Source organism: Marmota flaviventris, chromosome 4 (assembly GCF_047511675.1).
Source record: "Marmota flaviventris isolate mMarFla1 chromosome 4, mMarFla1.hap1, whole genome shotgun sequence".
Lineage (NCBI taxonomy): Eukaryota > Metazoa > Chordata > Mammalia > Rodentia > Sciuridae > Marmota > Marmota flaviventris.
The window spans coordinates 127,584,547-127,600,683 of record NC_092501.1 but is presented as its reverse complement, the minus strand read 5'-3'; the positions used below and the strand labels follow the sequence as shown (position 1 = coordinate 127,600,683).

General features: G+C 39.6%; 1 pseudogene; it reads right to left on the bottom strand.

Annotated features, from left to right (window-relative positions):
* The window catches only part of LOC114087282 (PAX3- and PAX7-binding protein 1-like), a 52,539-nt pseudogene extending 39,285 nt beyond the window's left edge, over nucleotides 1–13,254 (bottom strand).
* Between the last annotated feature and the right edge of the window lie 2,883 nt (nucleotides 13,255–16,137).

The following is a 16,137-nucleotide window of genomic DNA, read 5'->3' as shown; positions in this document are numbered from 1 at the left end:
AAGTAAGTTCCCCATGTCAAACAGTGAGAAGAGGCAATGGTTATTGGTTGGTCTTGCCTTCCTAGAACATCAGCAACTTATAATTTGATTGTGACAGTTTGAATGTGAGCTGTTCCTGCCAAATGCTCCTGTGTTAATGCAGAAGGTGAAATTATAAGATTATGACAGGAGTAACCTCATCAGTCCCTCCCCCATTTGAATTGACTGAATGGTAACTGTAGGCATGTGGGTCAATGTTGGAGGAAGTATGTCTTATGTTCCATGGGAATCACATCTTATTCCCTCTGGCTTCTTCTCTGTCTATGCTTCCTGGATGCTATGAGTGGAGCAGAGTTACTCCAACATCTTCTACCACCATGATGTTCTGCCTCATTTTGATCCCAGAGTGATGTAGTCAGCTGACCATGGATTGAACCTGTGAGCCAAAATAAATATTTCCTCCTCTAAATCATTTCTGTCTTGTGTTTTAGTCATAGCAACACAAAGCTGACCATCACATCGAATGAGTTCTAACTTTAGATAGCATACAATTCTCTCATTTCACCCTTTTTCCCACTTTAACCCACTCTTCACATCATCTATGATATTCAAAACGTGCATTTAGCCTGTTATGCAAAAGAGCTGCAAGGGTATTTTCTGTCAGCAACCAGTCTTGCCTTATCTTAATTTCACATATAAATCAGGATTTTAAAAATGGGTTTCACATCTCTTTTGGCAGTATGGAGTGCCTCTCTCCACTATGGAGTGATTCTGGATTTCTCCAGAATCCATTGATTCAGTCAGCAAATATTCTACCTACTCTGTCCTAATCATTGTCTCATTGTCCTGGCTGTTGAAGATCCAATGGCATTCCTGAGAGATAAAATCCTTCCTCCTCAGATCCTATATCCTGTAATCAGGTGACATGGCATACACTCATGCATACATACATACTGAAGGTCATTTCCATTAGCAGTAGATATAGAAATACTGAACAGAGTGCTGTGACGGTAGGTGGGGGCTACTGTGCTCAAGATAGTTCTCTTCTGCACTGCCTTGGGTTTCATTGTCCCCACTGCAGGGAACAAATGCCCTAATCTATGGGACTGAGTGCAGATGCACAACCTGAGATTCAGACAGACCCTCTGAAATCTTTATTTTGCTTTTATCTTTTTTTTTTCCAATATGAAGTTTCCAATCCCTGATTTCATGCTCATTTACATAGATAGCTCTTCCTACTATATTTGATATTTGTTGTCAGCACCAAACATGTGTTTAAATGTTTTTGCTATGATCTGCACACTTATTAATGAAACACTTAGATTGTATTATCCCATTTGGGGGCTGTGTGGGTCTAACGTGTTTAAAGGCAGATAACATAGATAAAACCTTGGTGAAGACAGAGTGGGTGGTTGTGAATTGTTTCATTTTTTTCCCTTCCTTTTGATTCTCTCCCTACATACTGGAATTAACTCCAAACAGAGAGATTCAAATCATCTTCCATGTTGGCACCATCAGAGTAAATACTGTTTGCCTGGAAAGAAGAAGAAGAAAACCTGACTTTACCCAAGCAACCCCTTAGAATTCGGGAAAATGCATGGAAATGGAAGGAGACCCTCAGAGTTATACAAAAGTACATACAAGAGGAAGTGAGGGGAAGGGGAAAAATAATACAAGGGGGACAAACGAATGTCAGTAAAGGGGGCAGAGAGAGAAGAGGGGAGGGGAGGGGAGGGGAGGGGAGGGGGGATAGTAGAGGATAGGAAAGACAGCAGAATACAACAGACACTAGTATGGCAATATGTAAATCAATGGATGTGTAACTGATGTGATTCTGCAATCTGTATATGGGGTAAAAATGGGAGCTCATAACCCACTTGAATCAAATTGTGAAATATGATATATCAAGAACTATGTAATGTTTTGAACAGCCAACAATAAAAAATTAAAAAAAAAAAAAAAAAAAAAAAAGAATTCAGGCCTCGGCAGGTAACTTGGATTCCTTACTTGCGAGTCTATTTTTGTACTGTCCCCTTCATATGAGATCATTGATCTTTTGAATATAGATTTTGTTCCAGAAAGATTGTGTTGGTAATCCCCCATTTTAAAAAATATTATCATAATTGCTCCAAAAAATCTGTTAGGTTTTAAAAACCTATCTCTATAGAAATGCTTCCTTTCCTTCAAGCCTGATTCAATACTTTCAAGTACTAATAGGTTTCTACTTGACATTTTCCCTTTTGTGAATATTGCATTTTTATTCTGATGTTGAGATACATAATCATAAAATAAGATTGTTTTGAAGAAATTCTAGATTCAAATGTAAGATAAGAAAATGAGACTTATTAGGCAAAGGAGCTGCAGTTCTGAATATTTTTTCATGAAGAGCCTCAATCAAAGCAGTATTTCTACTAGTTCTCTAGGAAATGGAGGTTTTTGAGATACTATTTACTTTAACATAAATATTTATAGACTCTTAAGAGGTACAATTGAATACATGTTTTAAAAAACATAAAAACTGTGTATAAGCTTATAACATTAAAAACTCTCACCAGAAAATTGATATTTGACAGTTTCCTTGTGAACTTTTAAAATGTGGCCTGAGTTCTCAAAGATCAAATTGGAGAACAAAAGTATAAATAGGTCATTTCAGTTACAGCTTCATATTCACTTTACGAATACATTCAGATATTCATGACTCTTTCAGGAATTTTAGGAGGTGGCTAAATTTTCATAAGGAGACATGTTCAAAGTTAGGAAACTACTTTTGCTGGAAAACAAATATCCCCTTTTTTGTGGCTTGAGGCACAATATACATTACCCACAATACATTTTAAGGTAGTTCCCACAGTGAGAATGAGGTAATAACACATTTTTACCTCAAAGAATTGAAGAAACAATATACTGACAAATTTCTTTCTGCTTAAATTACAATCATCAAGGAAGATTCTCCAGATATTGTACCATATGCTTCATCACCTTTTACTTTTTGTTTAGGAAAAAAAGTATGAAATAATCCTCAAAAAATTCCTTCCTACTCTGCCTGCTTTCAGTAGAGAAGGGCTGTAAAGTTCCTACCTCCACTGGCTGGGGTTGTGGCTCAGTGGTGGAGTGCTTGCTGGGATTGAAATGACCAACCACTCACAGGTGAAGTTTTTAGTTGCTCTTCAGGGGTAGTCTTGAGGGTAGCTACCTTTTCTTTCCTTGGTCCTTGGTCTCAGAACCAGGCACCTTGAGTGAGGTCCTTGACTTGGGCATTCTAAGAGGCCGGGGATCACAAATTCCATTTGTGGATTAATTACCATCACCATTTTGGTGTGCCTAACTATAGTACCCAGCCATATAGAGACCCAGTACTGCACCTCCACAGGGCCATTTGCTACCCAACTGTCCCTATCTCTTAAGAATCTCAGTCACTTTCTGTGGAGACCCTGATGAGTCCTCTCCTATCTCTCTAGCAAGGCCTCCTAAGAGGGTTTTCATAATTAACCCTCAAGCCTCATTAACTATGCTAAGTCTAGTCTAGCTGATTTAGGCAGCTTTTTTTGGCGCCTCTAGCATATTATTTCGATGGCAAATAAATTTGCCAAGCTAATTCAGTGTGACAGGCTTTTGCTTAGGAGCTGGTCCCATTTGGAGAACTGCTCTTTGAGATTCCTTCTTTGCTTTTCAGCTGCCAGCAATTCTTTTCAGCCAGCAAAGCTGTCATTTATTTACCTTTAGCACCAAAAGGGACTGAAAAGAACATTTATACCAATTATCTGATATTTTTGGAGGGCTCATCTTCATGCCCTGTTTTAATTTTTTCCTCCTCCTCCTCCCCCTCCTCCTCTTCTTCTTCTTCTTTTCTCTTCCTCTCTCTCTTTCTCTCTCTCTCTCTCTCTCTCTCTCTCTCTCTCTCTCTCTCTCTCCTTCCTGGGCTTCCTCCCTGTTTTCTGAATTTCTTCCTCTTCCTTTTGGTACATTTCCACTCCTCCAGAAACCAGGACATAAACATGTCAAACCTTTTATGCTGTCTTTATCCTGGTCCTCTGTAATCCCATTTTAAAAAAAAATCTTCTTGTAGTTCTTCCTGCCTGTATCTCCTATTTTTATTTTCATTCCAACCCTGCATAGGAGGACTTCTTTGTAATGCAAATCATTACAAAGTTTGCCCTTGAGCAATACCAGCATAATACCTACCTGGTTTCAGGTTTTCCAGAAATTTTATTGAGAGAGATCCTGGCATTGCAATTGTGACACTTTCTGAAGACTTCCCAAGATAAGGAAGATCCTCTGAACTCTAGCCTAGGTGTAGCAGATGCTTTCTGGGTTTACCAGGGATCCTTATGTCCCCTCCCTAGGAACAAGGTATTCAGAAGCTTCTCTCTGCCTTGTGATTCTGTTTTTATAGGGTCTTGTTGACTCTAAAAGATTTAGCAGTTTTGTTGGGGAAGTCGTCTTGGATGAGGTGACTCAGTCTGAGGCAAGAATGGAAACAAGGAGCTGACTGTGCAGTGACTGGGGGGAAAGGTGTTCTGGGCAAAGAAGTTAAACATGGCCCAAGGCTCTGAGGGGGAATGAGCTTGGAGCTTTAGAGCAAAAAAAGTAGACCATGGGACCAGAGTGTAGTGATTTCCAAGAATGAAGAAATGTGAGAAGAGGCTGGAAAGGGAGCTTTACATAGAGCTTTGTAAACCACAGGAGGAGTAATTGATTTTAGTTTTTAGTGTGATAGTCATTGGCAAGTGTTAAGCATGAGTGATGCCATTTGATTTATGTTTTAAACAATCACTGAAGCAGAGCTGTATGGAGCAGGGGGCGATAGGGTTATAGGAGTACAAGCAGTTACATCATTTAAAAAAATTAGATAACAGGGATTGAACCTTGGGGTGCTTTCCCACTGAGCTACATCCACAGTCCTTTTTAAAATTTTAAGACAGAGTCTCACTAAGATGTCCAGGCTGAACTTGAACTTGCCATCCTCCTGTTGAAACCTCCAGAGTCACTGGGATTCCAGGCACATGCCATTGTGCCTGGAAACAGTGACATCATTTTAAGATCACTGCCATCATGGCAGTGGTGATGCTAAGATGAGAGGGAGAGCAGTGGAGATGGGAGGAATGGGTGAGCTGGAGATATATATTTGTATAGCTGGCAGAATTCACTGCTAGATTGATCATGGAGTGAGAAACAGACGGATTGTCAGCCTCTACCTTGAGCAATCATAGGATCATTTACTGAGTCTGGAAAAGCGTCCTAGGGACATGTTGGGAGGAAAATGGGAACATTGTGGACAGATGAGAGATCTGTTAGTTATTAATGTGAATTTGTTGGATAGAAGTTGAGTTCAGACACATTTGGAATTGTTGGCCTATGGGATCTGTCTAAAGCCGCAGGACAGGAGGAGATCACTTCTCTGGTAGTAGGAGGCCAGGAAAATTGAAAAGCCGGCCTGAAACCTGACTCTGGAGAAGTTCATCCTTCATGGCCATAGGAAGAGGAGGATGGCAGCAGACTGGACAAAAGCTGCCATGTGTTAGGGAAATTGTTAATGTCATGGGAACAAAAGGTATTTTCAAGGAAGAGGAAGTGGCTGTCTGGGTCAAATGCTCAAGGATGCCCTTTCAAGCCTCAATGCCCAGGATGTAGCAATGAAATGTGCTCTACTAGAACAGGCGCAGCGGCCTGCTAAGAGGCAGAGCCGCCCCCTCCCCCTGCACCTGCAAGGTAGGCAGAACTGTGACCACCCACAAAACAGGCCCAGCGGCCTGCTGAGGGGCAGAGCCGCCCCCCACCCCCACCCCCCGCGCCTGCAAGGTAGGCGGAACTGTGACCACCGACGGAAAAGGCCCAGTGGCCTGCGGAGGGGCAGAGCTGCCAACCACGCCTGCAAGGTAGGCGGGCCTGCGACCCACCGGAAGAACAGGCCCAGCGGCCTGCAGAGGGGCAGTGCCGCTGCCCGCGCCTGCAAAGTAGGCAGAACTGCGACCACCGACAGAACAAGCCTAGCGGCCTGCAGAGGGACAGAGCCTCCGCCCTCGCCTGCAAGGTAGGCGGACCTGCTACCGACCGGCAGTACAGGCCCAGCGGCCTGCCAGCGTGGTAGGCACATTGCCCCAATTGGAGGAGGGGCAGAGTCGCCGCCCGCGCCTGCAAGGGAGACTTTGCAACTATACAAGAGCAATATAAATATATAGGGGGAAAATTCAATACCACAACAGTTTCACCAAGCAGAAAGAAACGCGAACAGTATGAAGAGACAAGGAAAGAAAGGACCACAAGCAATGCAGGTCAACTCAACTTTAGAAGAGGTAATATCTGCAGCAGATGGAATGTCAGATAAAGAATTCAGGATATACATGCTTCAGATGATCTGGAGTCTCAAGAAAGACATCAGACAGCAAAATCAGACAGTGAAAGATCACTTCAACAATGAATTACATAAACAAATCTAAGAAGCAAAAGATCAACTATACAGGGAGATAGAGGTTATAAAAAACAAAGAGAAATCCTAGAAATGCAGGAAGCAATAAACCAACTTAAAAACTCAATTGAGAATACTACCAGCAGAGTAGAACACTTAGAAGATAGAACATCAGACAATGAAGACAAAGTATTTCAACTTGAAAAGAACATAGACAGCTCAGCAAGACTGTTAAGAAACCATGAGCAGAACATCCAAGAAATATGGGATAACATCAAGAGACCAAATTTAAGAGTCATTGGGATACAGGAAGGGATAGAGTTTCAAACCAAAGGAATGAGCAATCTATTCAATGAAATAATACGAGAAAACTTCCCAGACTTGAAGAATGAGACAGAATCCCAAATCCTAGAAGCCTACAGGACGCCGAATGTGCAAAATCATAAGAGATCCACACCTAGACACATTATAATGAAGATGCCCAACATACAGAATAAAGAGAGAATTTTAAAAGCTACAAGAGAAAGGAAGCAGATTACATTTCAGGGTAAGCCAATCAGGATAACAGCTGATCTTTCAACACAGACTCTGAAAATAGAAGATCCTGGAATAACATATTTCTAACACTGAAAGAAAAATGGGTTCCAACCAAGAATTGTGTATCCAGCGAAATTAAGCTTCAGGATGGAAGATGAAATTAAAACCTTCCACGATAAACAAAAGTTAAAAGAATTTGCAGCTAGAAAACCATCTCTTCAAAACATCCTCGGCAAAACATTACAGGAGGAGGAAATGGAAAATAACAATGAAAACCAACAGTGGGAGGTAGGACAGTAAAGGGGGGGGAAATAATCAAAGAGGAAAACAAACCATGTTTAGTAACAGAAATAAACAAATATGGCTGGAAGAACAACCCATATCTCAATAATAACCCTAAATGTTAATGGCTTAAACTCACCAATTAAGAGACACAGGCTAGTAGAATGGATCACAAAACAAGACCCAACAATATGCTGCCTACAGGAGACGCATTTGATAGGAAAAGACATACATAGGCTGAAGGTGAAAGGTTGGGAAAAATCATATCACTCATATGGACTTCGGAAACAAGCAGGAGTGTCCATACTCATATCAAATAAAATAGATTTCAAGCCCAAGTTAATCAAAAGGGATAAAGAGGGACACTACATACTGCTTAAGGGAACCATACACCAACAAGACATAACAATCATAAATATTTATGCCCCAAACAATGGTGCAGCTATGTTCATCAAACAAACTCTTCTCAAGTTCAAGAGTCTAATAGACCACCATACCATAATCATGGGAGACTTCAACACACCTCTCTCGCCACTGGACAGATCTTCCAAACAAAAGTTGAATAAGGAAACTATAGAACTCAATAACACTATTAATAACCTAGACCTAATTGACATATATAGAGTATACCACCCAACATCAAGCAGTTACACTTTTTTCTCAGCAGCACATGGATCCTTCTCAAAAATAGATCATATATTATGTCACAGGGCAACTCTTAGACAATATAAAGGAGTAGAGATAATACCATGCATCTTATCTGATCATAATGGAATGGAACTGAAAATCAACGATAAAAGAAGGAAGGAAAAATCATGCATCACTTGGAGAATGAACAATAGGTTACTGAATGATCAATGGGTTATAGAAGACATCAAGGAGGAAATTAAAAAATTCTTAGAGATAAATGAAAACACAGACACAGCATATCGGAATCTATGGGACACATTGAAAGCAGTTCTAAGAGGAAAATTCATTGCTTGGAGTTCATTCCTTAAAAAAAAGAAAAACCAACAAATAAATGATCTCATACTTCATCTCAAAATCCTTGAAAAAGAAGAGCAAAACAACAGCAAAAGAAGTAGAAGGCAAGAAATAATTAAAATCAGAGTTGAAATTAATGAAATCGAAACAAAAGAAACAATTGAAAAAATTGACAAAACTAAAAGTTGGTTCTTTGAAAAAATAAGTAAAATCAACAGACCCTTAGCCATGCTAACGAAGAGAAGAAAAGAGAGAACTCAAATTACTAGCATACGGGATGAAAAAGGCAATATCACAACAGACACTTCAGAAATACAGAAGATAATCAGAAATTATTTTGAATCCTTATACTCCAATAAATTAGAAGATAGTGAAGGCATCGATAAATTTCTTAAGTCATATGATCTGCCCAGATTGAGTCAGGAGGATATAGACAACCTAAACAGACCAATATCAATTGAGGAAATAGAAGAAACCATCAAAAGACTACCAACTAAGAAAAGCCCAGGATCAGATGGGTATACAGCAGAGTTTTACACAACCTTTAAAGAGGAACTAATACCAATACTTTTCAAGCTACTTCAGGAAATAGAAAAAGAGGGAGAACTTCCAAATTCATTCTACGAGGCCAACATCACCCTGATTCCTAAACCAGACAAAGACACTTCAAAGAAAGAAAACTACAGACCAATATCAATAATGAACCTAGATGCAAAAATTCTCAATAAAATTCTGGCGAATTGGATACAAAAACATATCAAAAATTTGTGCACCATGACCAAGTAGGATTCATCCCTGGGATGCAAGGCTGGTTCAATATACAGAAATCAATAAATGCTATTCACCACATCAATAGACTTAAAGATAAGAACCATATGATCATCTCGATAGATGCAGAAAAAGCATTCAACAAAGTACAGCATCGCTTTATGTTCAAAACTCTAGAAAAACTAGGGATAACAGGAACATACCTCAATATTGTAAAAGCTATCTATGCTAAGCCTCAGGCTAGCATCATTCTGAATGGAGAAAAATTGAAGGCATTCCCTCTAAAATCTGGAACAAGACAGGGATGCCCTCTCTCACCACTTCTGTTCAACATAGTTCTCGAAACACTCGCCAGAGCAATTAGACAGATGAAAGAAATTAAAGGCATAAAATAGGAAAAGAAGAACTTAAATTATCACTATTTGCAGATGACATGATTCTATACCTAGCAGACTCAAAAGGCTCTACAAAGAAACTATTAGAGCTAATAAATGAATTCAGCAAAGTGGCAGGATATAAAATCAACACACATAAATCAAAAGCATTCCTGTACATCAGCGACAAATCCTCTGAAATGGAAATGAGGACAACCATTCCATTCACAATATCCTCAAAAAAAATAAAATACTTGGGAATCAACCTAACAAAAGAGGTGAAAGACTTATACAATGAAAACTACAGAACCCTAAAGAGAGAAATAGAAGAAGATCTTAGAAGACGGAAAAATATACCCTGTTCATGGATAGGCAGAACTAACATCATCAAAATGGCGATATTACCAAAAGTTCTCTATAGGTTTAATGCAATGCCAATCAAAATCCCAACGGCATTTCTTGTAGAAATAGAGAAAGCAATCATGAAATTCATATGGAAAAATAAAAGACCCAGAATAGCAAAGACAATGCTAAGCAGGAAGAGTGAATCAGGCGCTATAGCGATACCAGACTTCAAACTATACTACAGAGCAATAGTAACAAAAACAGCATGGTACTGGTACCAAAACAGGTGGGTGGACAAATGGTACAGAAACCAATCCACAAAACTACAACTATCTTATATTTGATAAAGGGGCTAAAAGCATGCAATGGAGGAAGGATAGCATCTTCAACAAATGGTGCTGGGAAAACTGGAAATCCATATGCAACAAAATGAAACTGAATCCCTTTCTCTTGCCATGCACAAAAGTTAATTCAAAATGGATCAAGGAGCTTGATATCAAATCAGAGACATGGCGTCTGATAGAAGAAAAAGTTGGCTACGATCTACATACTGTGGGGTCAGGCTCCAAATTCCTCAATAGGACACCCATAGCACAAGAGTTAATAACTAGAATCAACAAATGGGACTTACTCAAACTAAAAAGTTTTTTCTCAGCAAAAGAAACAATAAGAGAGGTAAATAGGGAGCCTACATCCTGGGAACAAATCTTTACTCCTCATACTTCAGATAGAGCCCTAATATCCAGAGTATACAAAGAACTCAAAAAATTAAACAATAAGAAAACGAATAACCCAATCAACAAATGGGCCAAGGACCTGAACAGACACTTCTCAGAGGAGGACATACAATCAATCAATAAGTACATGAAAAAATGCTCACCATCTCTAGCAGTCAGAGAAATGCAAACCAAAACCACCCTAAGATACCAACTCACTCCAGTAAGATTGGCAGCCATTATGAAGTCAAACAACAACAAGTGCTGGCGAGAATGTGGGGAAAAGTGTACACTTGTACATTGCTGGTGGGACTGCAAATTGGTGCAGCCAATTTGGAAAGCAGTATGGAGATTTCTTGGAAAGCTGGGAATGGAACCACCATTTGACCCAGCTATTCCCCTTCTCGGTCTATTCCCTAAAGACCTAAAAAGAGCATGCTACAGGGACACTGCTACATCGATGTTCATAGCAGCACAATTCACGATAACAAGACTGTGGAACCAACCTAGATGCCCTTCAATAGATGAATGGATAAAAAAAAATGTGGCATTTATACACAATGGAGTATTACGCAGCACTAAAAAATGACAAAATCATAGAATTTGCAGGGAAATGGATGGCATTAGAATAGATTATGCTAAGTGAAGCTAGCCAATCCCTAAAAAACAAATGCCAAACGTTTTCTTTGGTATAAGGAAAGTAACTAAGAACAGAGTTGGGAGGAAGAGCATGAGAAGAAGATTAACATTAAACAGGGGTGAGAGGTGGGAGGGAAAAGGAAAGAGAAGGGAAATTGCATGGAAATGGAAGGAGACCCTCAGGGTTATACAAAATTTCATACAAGAGGAAGTGAGGGGAAAGGGGAAAATAATACAAGGGGGAGAAATGAATGACAGTAGAGGGGGTAGAGAGAGAAGAGGGGAGGGGATGGGAGGGGGGATAGTAGAGGATAGGAAAGGCAGCAGAATACAACAGACACTAGTATGGCAATATGTAAATCAATGGATGTGTAACTGATGTGATTCTGCAATTTGTATACGAGGTAAAAATGGGAGTTCATAACCCACTTGAATCAAAGTGTGAAATATGATATATCAAGAACTATGTAATGTTTTGAACAACCAACAAGAAAAAATTTAAAAAAAAAAAAAAAGAAATGTGCTCTACTGAGTGGCTGTCAGCTGCTACTCTTGAACCCATTCTCTCTCCCAGGGGATCTGTGGGACCAAGCAGAGAGCCCTAACCCCTGCTCCTAAAGGGTTTCCTCATGAAACATCTTCAGTTAGAAATAAACCTACAACCAGAGGCATTTGTCTTTGAGCATGGCCTTTATGTGTTTCCCCCACCCACCTAAAATGTGTCCTTCTAGGTCTTGAAAAGGGGACAAATGGTTGGGAACATTCATTTTCTGGTTCTGGTTTGCTCCACAGTCTGCTAGATCCTGGAAATGCTGAAGCATCTCTTCATATTGATTGAAGATACCTGGGCTAATCAGTTTGATTTGAGCTCTTAGTGATTTACATATACTTTGTTTTTTTGTATTTCTATATTCTTTCCAGAAACTACTAGCTGCTGTTAAATTTGATTTTTCTTTCTTTCTTTTTTTTAACCCCCTCAGGATTACTAACAATAACCAGTCTTTAGGATGTGACTTCCTCTTAACTAGTCATGTCTCCAAATTTATAATTCCAAACCAGGAGGTCTCAGCATCTCCTTTAGGAATTGGTTAAAGAGACTAAAATCTGGTTAATCAACGTATCTTATTCATCTGTAGTGTGAGGAGGAAGGTTTCTATAATATCAATTCGTAGAGACACCCAGTGATGGCTTATGATAGGAAGTAATTTGGCCACACTGTGGCCCACTAGTTTTGCATGAATAGATACTCACCAGGTTTACAGAGTTGCTGGCTCTTCCTTTCATCCTTGCTCTTCTCAAAGGTCTTCTTAAATTACGGTTTGAGTCACCACCCTGGCTGTTGCTATGATTCATTCTACTCTGACGTGAATGAATGAGGCAGGCTATGAGTTCCACTTTATTTCTTTGCCTCTGACATTTATAAACAGCTGAGTGCATGTGCATTTTTTTGTGATGCTGTTATGTCTTCATTTTTATATTTTCTGACAATATTCTTTTATTTCTTACTCTTTTTAGAGAAGAGAGTTATACTATGTGTGTGTGAGTGTGTGTACACACAGGGAAAGTGGAATAGATATTGATTGGAACAACATGTCACCTTTTTCCACAAGGAAAGGTTTGACAGCCAAACACAGCTATCTAACTCCAATCACAGTAGGGTGTAGAATTCCTCCCTCACTCCTCTTTCATTGCTGCTCAGGAGGAAAGCTATGATTAAATCCATAATGGGCATATGCTTAGGAGAAAACAAAATGATGATGACATTTGAATACGTGATTCATTTTCTCGTATAAATGTGAGGAACTCCAGGTCATCAAGGACAGAACATTTTGTTCCAAGGGATGTTACTCGCAGACATGCTGTATCCAGAGTCCTGTATTTGGGAAAACCAGAGCAAAATTCTCATGTCTCTAATGTGGTCTTCTAATTGCAGCTAGAATATTAAAGTCAGTTCTCTGTTCCAAAGATAGGAGAAAAGATGCAGTCAGCCGAGAACCACAGCAGACCCTTGAGCAGTAATTTCAAGGCCCTAGCAAGGTCTTGGTCTTAATAGGTGACAGAGCTGTTCCTTTATTGGACTTGCAGGGCAGATACCTTTGTCAAACTCATTTGCTGCAATTTTCACCCATTTCAAGATACTAGATTTCACAAAGGGGTTGTAAGGGAGCCTTCCAGTGATGTTGATGTGGTGCAGGAGGCTTTCAGTGGTCTCTACTTCCTTCATCAACCCCCCTAACCCAACTCTAAGCTCTCAACTGACTTCACAGCTTCTGTCCTGCTGGGTTGTACCCATACAGTCTCTTTTTGCATTTATATGTCCCAGTTGTCAAGTCTCACTGAATTCTATTCAGATAGCATGTTGACGATTAGGCCATTGGCACTCAAACCTATCCTCCCTACTCTGCTTTTGGATGCAGGGCTGAGATCCTGTAAACTGCATTCCATAGTTTTTCCATGTGGCTCACTAGAGAAGACGAAGAGGAAGGAAGGAGAAGGAATTCACTCCTTCTTGCTTTGCTTCCTGTTGCTGTCAACATCACCCAGTGTCAGTTCTCCACTCTGGATATGGCAACCAGTCTGGCTTGGCATTTTCATGCACTCTCAGAAGCACTGCAGCCCTCAGTGCAGCCAGCGCCTGCGATGGCCTCCCCGTGCCACACCCCTCCTGGCATGGTGGCTGGATTCCAACTCTGCATGACCCCTTCTCCTGAGATTTTAAATTCCAGCTCTCCTCCACTCTGTTCCTCAGCCCCAGGGCTTCTGTCACAACTTAGGGTCTTCGCAGTTCTCTAAAAACTTAGTCTACAATCGTTCATATTAAATTTCTGTTAAAATAAATAGGTTGTTTCAGTATCCTGATTGTCACCTGCCCGATAACAGTCAAAATTCTCCCTTTGTGTCCCACTCAAAAGCCCTCCCACAGGTTGGCCCTTCCATGACCCAGGCCAGTAGATGGTGCAATCCTACCCGGAGGCAGGAACTAATGACCTCTCCTTGCCCCTTTTGCACTGATATTATTTCTGGGTGGGGTTCTTTATATCCTCAGGACATTTGGTAAAAATTGCCCATGTGCATATCCATAACCCCCTAGGATGTTCACATTTTACCTTCAAGCTTCAGGTTTCTGGGAAGCATAACACTGTGCTGAGTTGTACCACCCCAGAAATAAGTTATATTTAAATGGCTAAGCAATTCCTTAGGAATGAAGGTTGAAGCCTAAATGAAGACAAATGGATTTCTTAGGCTTGTGAAACTTATATGATATACACAGAGGGAATTCTGATTCTTTTCAAGGAGCTGGTTGTGTTTTATAAAATGTATGTAAGTTTTCATTGTGGATCTTGGTCTATTTGAATTAAGAGCAAAGCATTTTTCTATAGACTTATACTTGGGCTACAATTTTTTAGGTGAGTTTACTATAGTTTTTGTTTATAATAAAAAGCACAGTTCTGTGCTTTTCTTAAATTTCATGATTTATAAGAAATAAAAATTTACTGAAAAAATTCTCATCATTCATCAGATGTCTAAGTTCCTGAAGAAATGTTTGCAAAAAATCCTCAAAATCCTGGCGAATCGAATACAAAAGCATATCAAAAAAATAGTGCACCATGATCAAGTAGGATTCATCCCTGGGATGCAAGGCTGGTTCAATATACGGAAATCAATAAATGTTATTCACCACATCAATAGACTTAAAGATAAGAACCACATGATCATCCCGATAGATGCAGAAAAAGCATTCGACAAAGTACAACATCCCTTTATGTTCAAAATACTAGAAAAACTAGGGATAACAGGATCTTACCTCAACATCGTAAAAGCTATATATGCTAAGCCTCAGGCTAGCATTATTCTGAATGGAGAAAAACAGAAGGAATTCCCTCTAAAATCTGGAACAAGACAGGGATGCCCTCTATCACCATTTATATTCAATAGAGTTCTCAAAACACTGGCCAGAGCAATTAGACAGATGAAAGAAACTAAAGGCATAAAAATAGGAAAAGAAGAACTTAAATTATCACTATTTGCGGATGATATGATACTATATCTAACAGACCCAAAAGGGTCTACAAAGAAACTACTAGAGTTAATAAATGAATTCAGCAAAGTGGCAGGATATAAAATCAACATGCATAAATCAAAGGCATTCCTGTATATCAGCGACAAATCTTCTGAGATGGAAATGAGGACAACCACCCCATTCACAATATCCTCAAAAGAAAAATAAAATACTTGGGAATCAACCTAACAAAAGAGGTGAAAGATTTATACAATGAAAACTACAGAACCCTAAAGAGAGAAATAGAAGAAGACCTTAGAAGATGGAAAAATATACCCTGTTCATGGATAGGAGGAACTAATATCATCAAAATGGCAATATTACCCAAAGTTCTCTATAGGTTTAATGCAATGCCAATCAAAATCCCAAGGGCATTTCTTGTAGAAATAGATAAAGCAATTATGAAATTCATATGGAAAAACAAAAGACCCAGAATAGCAAAAGCAATTCTAAGCAGGAAGTGTGAGTCAGGCGGTATAGTGATACCAGATTTTGAGCTATACTACAGAGCAATAGTAACAAAAACAGCATGGTACTGGTACCAAAACAGGCAGGTGGACCAATGGTACAGAATAGAGGACACAGAGACCAATCCACAAAACTAGAACTATCTTATATTTGATAAAGGGGCTAAAAGCATGCAATGGAGAAAGGATAGCATCTTCAACAAATGGTGCTGGGAAAACTGGAAATCCATATGCAATGAAATGAAACTGAATCCCTTTCTCTCGCCATGCACAAAAGTTAACTCAAAATGGATCAAAGAGCTTGATATCAAATCAGAGACTCTGAAACTGATAGAAGAAAAAGTTGGCTCCGATATACATGTTGTGGGGTCGGGCTCCAAATTCCTCAATAGGACACCCATAGCACAAGAGTTAATAACTAGAATCAACAAATGGGACTTACTCAAACTAAAAAGTTTATTCTCAGCAAGAGAAACAATAAGAGAGGTAAATAGGGAGCCTACATCCTGGGAACAAATTTTTACTCCTCACACTTCAGATAGAGCCCTAATATCCAGAGTATACAAAGAACTCAAAAAAT